The 11,912-nt window shown below is 48.6% G+C and overlaps 1 protein-coding gene across 2 annotated transcripts in view; it reads right to left on the bottom strand.

The window, feature by feature from the left end:
- The window catches only part of PIK3CB (phosphatidylinositol-4,5-bisphosphate 3-kinase catalytic subunit beta), a 109,274-nt gene extending 97,828 nt beyond the window's left edge, over positions 1-11,446 (bottom strand). The window contains exons 1-3 of one of the 2 annotated variants that reach the window (XM_080605183.1): positions 11,313-11,446; positions 6,443-6,603; positions 4,177-4,283 (exon numbers count right to left, since the gene is read on the bottom strand). The gene's annotated coding sequence lies outside the window, so the exon portion shown is untranslated. The remainder of the gene's footprint in view (positions 1-4,176; positions 4,284-6,442; positions 6,604-11,312) is intronic. The other variant, XM_080605185.1, reaches the window with a different exon arrangement.
- Between the last annotated feature and the right edge of the window lie 466 nt (positions 11,447-11,912).

Below are 11,912 nucleotides of genomic sequence, written 5' to 3' on the forward strand. Positions count from 1 at the left end.
GAGGCTCCCTCCCCACCAGCAGAGCCCAGCTGGAAGGGGCTTCCCTGCCGTTTCTGCTGGGTGCAGGCTTCCCTCCCTGAGGCAGCATCAGCACAGCACCACCCAGCCCTCCCACCGGGAGAAGGGTGCCGGGGCACCCCGGCCAGGCAGCTCCCGGCTGGAGCTGCAGAGGGAATAAGGCCAGCGGTCTGTCAAGTGTTACACGGTATAAACCCACGCCACAAGGAGACACCACCTGCCCTTTGCTGCTCACTGTGAACTCTGCATCGCCCCGGCCTTTCCATGGTTACAAGCTTCTTTTCTGCAGGACAAACGGGATGAGTGACTTAATCTGGGCTAAAACGGAGCTTTTTACTGCTTTCCCCAATGTATTCGTGACCTCTCCTTAACAACTGCCTTCTTAAGGGAAAAATAATATATCCTGCTGGTTTCTTCCAGCAGCGATGAGCCAGCAATCACTTCTGTGTCTGGAAGTGGTTGTTTAATAATCTAAATACAGACACCCATCCTAACAGCTATATAAATCCAGAGCAGCTGTGATGAAAACCCTACAAGCAGCTGGGAAGGAACAACTAGGAGAAACAATTCTGTTCCAGACTTCTTGAAGTGTCTTGCACTTCAGTCTGTCTCAGAGACTTCTGGTGCTTTTGACTTTATATCCATGGCAAAATTCATGGATTTTGACTGAGGTATCTCTCCAGGACTGACTTTTGGCAGCATTTTTCCAGCACCTTTTATGGTATCTGTAGGTTAAACCATGCTTTGAAAGGACAGTGCTTTCTTTCAACACCCCTGTACGAACCAGAACAATTCACCTATACCAAGAGAACTCATGTGCCAGGTTAAAGCCAGAGCACAATCAGCAGTGAGGGTGCTGCTGGCTCTCATTTTCAGCCACATGTTCCTACGGCAGATCCTAATCCAGACTTCCCATTTCCACCTACAGGACACAGACAAGACTTCCCTGCTGCTACCCTCCTCCGTCCCTGTGCAGACGGTGCTCTCTTAGTAGGGGCTGTTCAGCAGGCACAGAGCACAGCTGTGGCACCAAAGCATGGCCTGGAAAGGTGGAAATAAGTACTCGGCTGCTGGGAGACAAGTCTGACTCGCTGTGTTGTGGTTTTTTTTTTTTCCTCTTGCCTTTGCTGTGAAGAAACCTTTGAATGTCCACTAGCACAGCTGGTCTTTTCAGGCTGCAGACAGCTCATCTGCCCAGCGTAACTCACACGCTCCTGACCACAGTTTCCTCTTGCCTCATTGTCAGTTATCAGCATATTTAGTATTCTTCTGATCTGACAATCCTATGCCTCTCCCTCACCAGTTCCAAGTATCCTTTGTATTCTCATCATTATCTATCACTGCCTTCTATTCTTCTTGCTTTTTCTTTTTACTCTCGTTAGACACCTTGAGGAGGGCAATTTTCCTGGAAGGCGGCTTACTGAAATCGATCTTGCCTCATTATCTGAGCAAGGCCCCAGGAGCTATTTACATATTTTCCTGATAAGGAATGAGAATGTCCTGATGATCCTCTGAAATCGACAAGGAATTGCCTCTGTGTTGTTCAGTGTTTCTTGCTTGTCTGCACTTGCCTAATTCTCATCATGTAACAGTATTAAGTACAGTTACAATGTTGTTATAACACTGCTTGAAGGAAAAAGCAGTATCGTGCTCTTGAATTTAGGCATTGAAGAGATGTTGTCAATACCTAGTGCTTAAAGATCATGCAAATTTGGAAGGAAGAATTTTCATACAGATTTTTAGTTAATTTCTGTCTGTTAGGTTACAGCTGCATCTCATTTTTAAAGCTTTTTTTTCATGCAACCATTGAGGCAAAAAAAAGTCGATTGCTTACATGTATTTTTTTAAGGTTGACATTTTCTTTTATGAACGTAGCTCCAAAGACCTGGAATCCTTTAAGAAAACCCAACACAAGCACCCCCTCTCCCTCTCCACGTGTTACAACCAGTGCCTGGCAGCAGGACCGAGAGCTCCCCACTGCCCCAGCACAGGGTGACTGCCTGCACGGGGCTTGGGAGCGCTCGGCATTCTGCCTTCATGGGGGCAGAGAAGGCAGCAGGCTCGCAGAGCGGCAGCCCCCAGGCAGCGGGGAGAGCCAAGGCCAAGCTGTGGGCAGAGCAGGGGGTCTGAGCCACACGGCCCTCCTGGCAGCCACGTGTCCTGGGCAGGGAAATGCAGGGCCAGTGGGCCTGTTACTCCCAAACGTTTGCCTTGCATGAGGGGATCTTTGCCCGTATTAACGCAGCAGGTTCGTGAGCACTTCTTGCTCTGTAGTGAAGTGAGAAAGTCAGGCTGGGCTTCGGCATGACTGACAGCTGGGAGGGAACCATTTGCTGTCGGCAATGTGCAGGACCACTTACGAAAACACAAATGAAACTCTTTGATCTAGATCCTCAGATTTTGTTTTCACTGGGACCACATTCAAATCGACCTGTGCTGACAACAAACAAAACCGAAACTAAGCCAAGCCACAGCCTCCAGGGAATGAGCAAGAGCCAAGAAGAACGCAGGCTGGCTGTCCCTGCAGAGGGTGCCAGCTGCTTTCAGGGAGCACGTTATTGCTCTGGGGGGAGCTCCCCCCTTCCCTGCTGATTTCATTCTTTAATTTTTCATTAGATACCCGACCTGCCATTACTTCCAAAGTGCCAAATTCAAAGTTTCATCTTACTAATGGCACTTATGGAGCCCCAGCACTTAGTAAATACCTCTAACACACCTGCTTGAAGACCAGTTTAGACTACAATATTGTAACTACAGAGTTGGTCAACAGTCTGTCCTTGACAGTCCCACTCATCCTGTCCATGGCATTCACCTGGGGCAGGCCCCTCAAATCTTACTGCAAGCAGGTTAAAGGGAGATCTTTGAATTTATGGCTCCTCTAACCATTAAAGTCAAATCCTGCTATGGGCATTTCCTGAATTTGGAAAGGCTTATCTAGATGCTATCTGAACGCAATACTGACTTAAAAGCACTACAGATACATCGTCTACAGATACATCATTAACATGAAAAACACCTACACAGATCGATCAGATGGCAAGCTTCCTGCCAAGGAGCAAATTCCACCATCCTGACCCAGATGAGCCTGTCCCTAACACAGTACTTCAAAGACTGTAAAGCAGATGCCTAGAACATACAACTCCACACGTCCTTCTGCAGCTGTACCAAATCTGTCCTCATGTGTAAAAATCCTTCTGAACGTGGGTTTTGCACAGATGCACTCGTTCATTTCCTGGCAAGCTGCTCATGGAAATGGTGTGAGTTCTGTGCAGTTCTATGTGCAACACTTCATTCAACTGAACATTGCCGAGCTGTTTCCTTATCTGGCTATACCCAACTTGAGCAGTGCTGGAAACAGAATATAAAACCGCACAGAACAGAGCATGGGTAGCTGAGGTAGCGGGGAGGCATCCTCCGTTACAGATGCAGGATAGCGCCCACCCTCAAGGTCTCTCTGTCAGCAAGGTTGACAAAAGTGTTTCTGGGCGCTGGCACTGCTGGAAGGCACGTGCTCACTTCCTGCCTATGCGAAAAGGAAGGGCTGGCTTAAGGAAGCCCTAGAAGCTGGCCTTAACCCCCAGCATCAACTGCTCCAGCTGCTCCCTCTGAACAGGAGCTGGGGTGCAAGCCCCAAGGCTAGGGTAGCCCAGCTGCCCACTTGGGGACCCTGGGAAACAGGCAGCAGGGCCATGAGAGACACATGGGCTGTGTGGCTCCTAGGCAGGTTGCAAGTACTGAGGAAAGCGATGTTCCGATGCACTAGGTACCGCACAAGCATGTCATAAATAATCACCCCCGTATCACGGACCTCACAGGCTGAAAGGAAGACGTGCACTCACAGCCCCATTCATTAACAGCCTTGACCTTGACAGGGTCCTGAAAACAGGGCTGCAGAGGAACTAAGCAGCAGAACACTTGCAAGTAGCTGCATTCAAGCAGAAAGACAACCCTCCGGCACATCCAACACAGGACAGCCTACTGCTGCACAATTCTGCCACGCTGCGCAGCCAAGCGCGGTACCTCTGGGAGGGCAGCTCATGCAGGGCTGTCTAGTGCAGCCGCTCACCTCTTCCTGACCCTGCGGCTCAGTCAAGCAGCACGGGGAATTTGAAAACACTCTGTGCTTGTGCTGCTGAAAGAGCCAGCCGGCTTACTCACCTGTGAGCTTCCTGTGCACGGCGCCCAGGCTGTTCCACCATCAGCAGTTTTGTGATGTAAAATGGCACTCATCCTGACAGATGCTAACAAGGTGGGATTTTTCCCCCCTGCAAAAACACAAGGACGGTCATGGGGTTTCCTTTAACACAGTCATTGCCTGCAAAGTCACTGTAATGCTTTCTATATTCCCTGGGATGTTTTTCCACTTGTTCGTTATAAGATCTAGCAACTGCTACAAAATAGCAAGGATTTTAATAACAGCATTACACATTAAGGATGGCTTTAATTACGTATACAATATCTATGTAAATGCCAGATAGCATCTTCCGCATGAAAGGCAGGGTTGGTTTGTTTGCCTCTTATCCTCACAGTATGGAATCTTATTGCTCCTTATGATGTAATATTCACTTGGTTAGACTTAATTATGTAGGCTAGTAATTAAATTAACCTTTCTTAAATTAAAGAGGAAAAAACTGTATCAAAGCATTTCTATCATGGTGGCTCCTAAAATATCTCCATCAGGACCAGATCCCCATTGTTCACGGAGCTGTAAAAAAGACACACAGGAAAAACAGGTCCAGGCAACGCCATGTGCCTGATAATGAGAGGAAGGCACTGATGAATGACATGTGCCCAGCAGCTCTGGAAATGAAGTGCAGGTGCCTGTTTAGGTACCCAAAAGCAAAGTTGTTCTCAATGAGATACCAGTCTGAAAACCTTGGCCTGAGCATCATGCCCAGCATTACACCATAACTGACTTAGTGCAGCTCTTTCACACGTTTTGTTTAGCAGTTTCAATCTGTTTGAATAAATCCCCAAAAAGTAAGTTCATAGCGACAATGCTCCCATGAAATCCAAGTCACAGAGAAGTGAGGTAGCTTAGCCAAGGTCATGGCTAACTCTGTGGTTTACCCTTAACTGTTCTGCTGTCATAACTGCACTAAGCAGTCATTAGACTCCTGTTTGAGCACAGGTAAACAGATCAGGCCCTTGCTGAGTCACTGGCACAGTCAGAAGAACTCCAACATCCTGCCGTGAATAGCGATGCTTAAGGCACAAGCCAAAAGGGAATGGAAGTCTTCAGCTTCTCTACAGAAACAGCTTCCACTAATGTAGTCTGGCCAGCCAGGCTTGACTATGTGGTTTGAGTGAGAAAACAAATGTTACCTCCAGATTAAACACAGAAGTCACAGAATAAAACTGTTTGCATGATTATGACTACTCCAGAATACTGCACAAATAAGGTACGTCACAGGCACACTGGAGAGACAAAACCAATCCCACAGACTTCCAGGACGAGGGTTCCCAACACAGCTTCAGCTTAGTCCTCCTCTATACACACAGCATGGCACAGTCTTGATTTCTTATTTCCCCTGCGTAAACTGATCAGTAAAGCTTGATCCCAAACTCTCCCTTGTAACTCTCAGGAAGAGGTTGCTCCCAGACTCTCTCCTCCAGCTGAGCAACAAGGGAAACATTCAGTGTGGGCCAGGAGAACACAATCTGGCAGCGAGTTACACAAGCGTTTGCTGAGACAGCACTGGAATGTCAGCAAACAGGATCTTTGGGTCTAACCCCAGCTCTGGAGGCAGCAAGCAGCTTAAGTCATCATAAACACGAGGCCCAATCACACCAGCAGGTAGATTTGTTTTGAAAAGCAGATGAACCTCACTGCTTTAAGAACCATAGTTCTGTTCCCAGCTCCGCATGCAGCCCACTTGCTAGATTATCTATAAAATAAGCGAATGACCTCGGCCTCCCTGCAGGAAGGATAACTGACTTTTAGAAGTACAGACACCAACAGGAGCAGTGGAGCATGTGGGACTCTGTGGACTTCTGGGCATTGGTAAACAGTATTATGAAGGTATCTCACTTCCCACTTTGTACTCTTTCTGTGGGCAGTTAGAAGACCTGTTAAATATGTCAGAGCCACATAAAATGCATAGCACTTGTGAGCTTTGACCTGGTGGCCCATAAGGCGATGGTCATGTCTAAGACACAGACCAATCCAAAAGGAAACCATGAAGATCCTACCCAGACCATAAAGGACTGCAGGACTGGTCCCAATTATTTGTTTATTCTGTCATGTTTTAAGTTGGAGAAAAAATAAATTACAGTAATAACAATCAAAGCTTTTGTTTTCTCTGTCTATAGCTATTCTCTTATATCTGTGCACTGCATGTGCTTGTTGATGCCAATGCCCTGTAACCGAACGCCACTGCCGTCTGTCACACACAAGTCCTCATTATGTTGCATAACAAATTACCTTTGTTGCCCAAGAGAATGGCACAGTGGATTTTGTTGTTGCCTCGCATAAACTTTAGTCCTGAGAATTCCACTTCGCACTGACGCATCGCTTCTGTCTGATGAGTGCTTTATTTCTGTTGTTAAGCAGCAAGCTTCATGATACACAGGCAGTCACAGATCCTGAAAAACAAGTTTAGAGATACATAAATACAGCACCATTATGTCTGCAAAACAATCGGCCACGTGGATTCTGACTGCTGCCATAATGCTGGGTTTAGAGGCTGCAGCTACACGTCCTGGGAGACAGCTCCTCTGCGTATTCATGGCTATTGTCATCCGATGTTTTCGTTGGCAAGCAAAAACAGTATCGTAAAGAAACAAAGAAAGTGGCAGAACAGCAAAGTAATTTTAAACCAAAGATTTCATGGCATTTGCATTTTAGTGTTATACTACTGCTTTTTTGTGAATTCATCCAACTGCACTACATTATCTATTGTTTTCAGTGTTTAGTTACTGTTTAACTGAACAGGATTAATTAAATAGCTCATCTATTAAACAACAAAGCATGAAAAACCTTTACAAATTCATCTACATGATTACAAAATGTTAAACCTCACTAGATGTTTCTTCTGAGTCTTCTTTATTTATGTTCAGCACATATTTCAGAGGGAAAAAAAAACATTTATTGCCAGGCTTCAAACAGTGTTCCCTTTCTTAAAACATTTTGGTTGGCAGGTTTTTCTATTGGCCTATGACCAATGCTCTGTATAAGTGGAAAAATAGTGGTGATATCTACAAGCCATATTTTGCTACATCTTATAAGGAGTAATGCTATCTTATTTTCATATGTGCTGGCTGTACACTCTGCTCAGGGCACTACTGGAAACCCACTGATAGCTGTTCCCTACTTTCTCTGGAAAAAATCCATGGGAGAGGGAGGGGAACAGTCATTACCTAAGCCGACTTCAGGAAAGTCTGAGCTGGCCTGTTGGGATAACCTTAAATAAGGGTAACAATATCTGTATGCCAGCTGGTTTGAAGATACTTATCGTGATGTATTCTCCTAATCCTTACAGAAATATACATTTCAGTCTCCAGTATATAGTTGTCTCCTATGCACTAAATCATTCAGCAATAGTTGAATCTGCTTTTTCATCAGTGCTCCTATCTGTCCTAATGAACATCATTTCCACTGCTTGCCCCATGTTGTACATGGCCAAGTAACAGTCATCAAATAAATCATTTGAGACATTGCTGGACAATGGGTGAATAAGTTATTGCTGAGGGATTGGGTTTTGTTTCTATTTACTGGCTGTAGCTAGAAACACTTCAAGCCAAATTTCAATTACAGGACATAAGATAAAGAAAATCCAGGCTGGGCTTTTTGAGAGAGAGTTGTACTTCAGTAATTAGGTATGGTCGTTTTCAGACACTGCTGCTCACAGTTAATGATGCTAATACAAAATCTACCTGGGTATTACTGCAGACAGTTTAGGAAAGCCTTCATGGGAATGCATAGTTACAATCAAAGATGCCAGGAAGACACGTGGAAGGTATGGAACAATGAAAAAGTATCTTTGTAGGAACCTGAGAAATTTGAACACGCCACAGCTGAGCTTACATGAAGTTGTATGGCTGCTCTTACTGCTTGTGGAAATAATCGGTAGGCAAGCTAAGTGGCACTAGGAAGGGAGGGAGACCACAGCCCTGCCTGCTTCAGCATAAAACACCAGCCCTCAATATGTTGGCTCCTTCCTCTCGACAAAGATGCTGGTAATGCAGGGCCTGTGAAAATTCAGAGTGAAAGACTGAAACTTTTCAGGTCCTGAAAAGAGGTGAATAAGAGAAGACTCAGTATAAGCATACCCTGGAATAAACGGGATTGATGCAGTAGATGGGAACTTGTCTCTTTCTCGTCTTCATGTTTGAACGCAAGGCTATGCAAGGAAATGAAAAGAGTGGAAAACTCAAATCTGAGGAAAGGAAGTGTGTTTTCACACAATAATCTAATGTGAGTCTAGACAGTAGCATGACTGGATAGTAACACAAGTCCTGGTTACGCTTAGTGCATTGTGAAACTGACCTTAAACATACCGTTCGAGTCCCTGCTGTCAGCTCCAAGCAGTGACAGCAGCACATCCCGCCAGCAGCACCACGCTCCTGGGTGCTGCTTCCTCACAGGCACAAGGGCTGGGCTCTGCAGGCCCTGCTCCCAGCCCTTCCTCGCCATCTCTGTTTTCCTGAAGTAGAGGCCAAAATCCTGTGGCTCTGTCCTTAACAAAAACACTGCTGATTTAAAGACCATCACTGGGACACAGACCTTCCACTGAATAAGGCCTCGGAAGACTGTCATCCTCAGAGCCGTGGCCAAGTCAGTCACCTTTTCATTTTTCCACTGAATGGCATCAGAGTTGATGATAAGCATGACGACTTCAGAAACCATCAACAAGGGTTCAGAAGTATCACTGTTCTTCCTAGGAACCAGGGGGTGTTGTCACTAGCTTCACACACCCCAGCACAGCCTTGCAGATGTCACAGGCCTGCCTGTGGAAACAGGTTGACAAGACTGGTACTGGCTAGATAGAAAGTGTGCTTAAGGAAACTTAAATAAAAAGCGTTCATTAACTAGTTACCCTCTTCTATTATTAGAAGAGTAAGAAGACTTCAACACAACGTTGAAGGAAATATTTAAAATGGTAAATCACTTTCCCTACAGCATATTATTAACCCGTGGATCCCATTCCCATGAGATTTAACCTGAGCCGAGACGCCTGCTGTGTCCGAAAGGGACCAGATGTATTTTTATAAGCCGGCCCGATTCCACCTGGGGCAAGGGCAGTAACCTCTCGGCTGGGTATTTGCGAAGGAGGCTGCTAACCCCCCCGGCACACAGGCCAGCAGGGCTGAGGACTCCAGCAGGCAGCACTGCTGCCACGGGACGAGGATGTCGCTCACGACCACCACACGCCAACACCCCGTCTCTCTGACCGAGCACCAGCCGAAGCGCCAGCCCTGCCGCAGCCGGCAGCGGAGCCCCCGGCCCCCACGAGCAGCGCCCCGCAGCGCCGCTCCCGGCCCGGCCCCGCCGCCGCCACCCCCGGCGGGGGCCCGGCAGGGCCTCGGCAGCCCCTCGGCGGCGGGGCCTCCGCGCCAGGCCCGCGGTGCCCCCTGGCGGCCGCAGCCGGGCCCCGCGGGGTGAAGGAGCCAACGCAGGGCCCGAGCCTCGGCTCTGCGGGTACCGGGGCGCGGGGCCCGGCCCCGCCGGCGGAGCTCGGCGTGCCCTCAGCCCGAGGGGCAGCAGAAAGCCCTCACGGTAACGCCTCAGCGAGCGCTGCCCTCACCTCCACAGCATCGCATTCAGTTACACAGCACCGGTGTTTGTCAGTTTCAGAGAAAACTTCCCAAAGGTCCTTTGGCACAGCCACAGTTTCACAAGCAGAAGGAGAACAGCGTGGATAACTGAGCACGTGAAGCTCTTTATTCTTTTGCACGGCCAAGGCAGAGGTTTTGACATGGAATTACTTAGTGAAATGCTCCAGCCTAAACGGCAAAACAACAGCAAAACATGACAGAAAGCATGCTCTGCCAGGTCTGGAAGCAGACCAATTTGTCAGAGGAGCCTTAGGCCTCTCTTAGGCCCAGAGAAGATGGCAGCAGCAGATCCCCCTTCGCTGCCAGAAACACAGGCACAGTGCGGTACTGCCTGACAGGGCCCAGGTTCGCAGCACCGGGCAGCTCAGCACCCTGGGATGAAGGCGCCCGAAAAGCTGCCCACAGCAGCAGGAAAGGCGGTAGCTGGTTCCACCGGGAGCAGCCACGTCACAGCCCCCCCGTGCCTCCAAAGGGCGCTCTGTAACTCCCACATGGGCCCAACGCAGGGACTGCAGGAGTCAGCAGCTGGGGGACCGTCTGCAGGCAGCCACCAGCAGCCTGAGGCTCTGCTCTGCCAACGGGCCTGTTGTTAGTGTGCGAGCTGTGAGCCACTGCTCAGGGCTAGAGCTCCAGGCCTGCAGAGAAAGGAATTCCTCATGGCAGGGGGAGAAAACAAGCGTCTGACACCATGAAACAAGCTCAGCAAGAATCTTCCCAACCGCTCCTCAACAAACACCAAAAACCCACCACCCTAACAGACATATTAGAAGTCCTTCCAATATCCTGGCTCCAGGAACATCCCAGGTGTCTGTGTTTTCACCTACCCATGCTATGACCTCTCGTGGCCCCACGTGCAGTCCCCTCTGAGCCCGCAGCCCAGGCGGCTGTGCGGGAGGGCAGGGAACGGGGCCGGATGCCAGGAGGAAGGGGACACCTCCCCTGGCAGCCTGGGCAGCAGCTTTGAGCTGGGGCAGAAAGCCCCTGAGAGCTAGGGGCTTATCTGAAATGCGTGAGTACAAGTGCCTTCTGGAAGGAGAGAAAGCAAGCCACCCTCACGCTGCCTTGGAGCCCTGCTAGCTTTAAGAGCAGCCTTAGCATCCTCTGCTGGAAACAAGAAATACTACCAGCAAAGCACAGGTGAATGAAGAAGCAAAGGAGACCTGGGAAATGATGTTACTCTTAAAAAGAGACAAAGCAGAACCCAGAGAACAGCAAAGAAAGGAACCTAGAAGGGAGAAACAACTTTCAAATAAGCTAATTAAGAATAAATATTGAAAAGCAGTGGAAAGCAGACAGGAGAGTTTTACCATTTTTCTCTGCAGTTTATCTCCACCTGCTAAGACACACTGCCCTTCCCAGCACAAAGCTGCCTGGAAGGAACTCCTGCACCTCACATGAGGGAATTTCTTTGCTTCCAGACATAACTTGCTTCCTCCTCAGGAGGATGGTGAGGTTAGATGTTGGGCCCACCTCCCATATCAAAAGGCAGCTGCTTCCTCACTACGTTACCAACATACCAGTCCCTGTGGCAGTCTGTGAGGCACATCCACAGCAACAAGGCAGGTCAGAGGCCAAGCTGGGACATCACCACATCAGTTGGGGTCCAGATCAGCAGGATCCATGGCCAAGCACATTTGGGGCTGAGCTAGAAACGAGCACTCGCATCGTGGGGCTCAGGCAGGGCTGAAGGCCCCATAAGGAGCTGAACTGGGTTCCTGGGTCCACAGGCAGGGGTGTGGGGTGGAGACTCCAGGTAAAGCTGATCAGGCTAATTAGGGCCTATTAGTGCCCTCAGGGCCCTGACACTTACAACAGGAGTAGCTTTGCTGACTACAAGCTTGTGGTGATTCCAGAGACCTCACTAATAGGCAAGAAGGGATCTGACAGAAAACAGTTGGGACAGAAGTATGGGGAGAGACTGTGCTGCTGTGAAGTAAGGTGACTGCAGCAAAGTCGTGCTGCATCACAGCCCCTCCAGGCCTCAGCAGGAAAAGCTTGGCTTGCCTAAGGATAGCTCTTGTAACAGCAACAACTCCCTCCCAAAATGACTAGAGAGAGGTCCCGTCTCCACCACTGACATCCTAGGAGACAAAATTAAGGAACAACGTATTTTGAGG

Source organism: Anser brachyrhynchus (assembly GCF_964034855.1).
Source record: "Anser brachyrhynchus genome assembly, chromosome: 9".
Classification (NCBI taxonomy): domain Eukaryota; kingdom Metazoa; phylum Chordata; class Aves; order Anseriformes; family Anatidae; genus Anser; species Anser brachyrhynchus.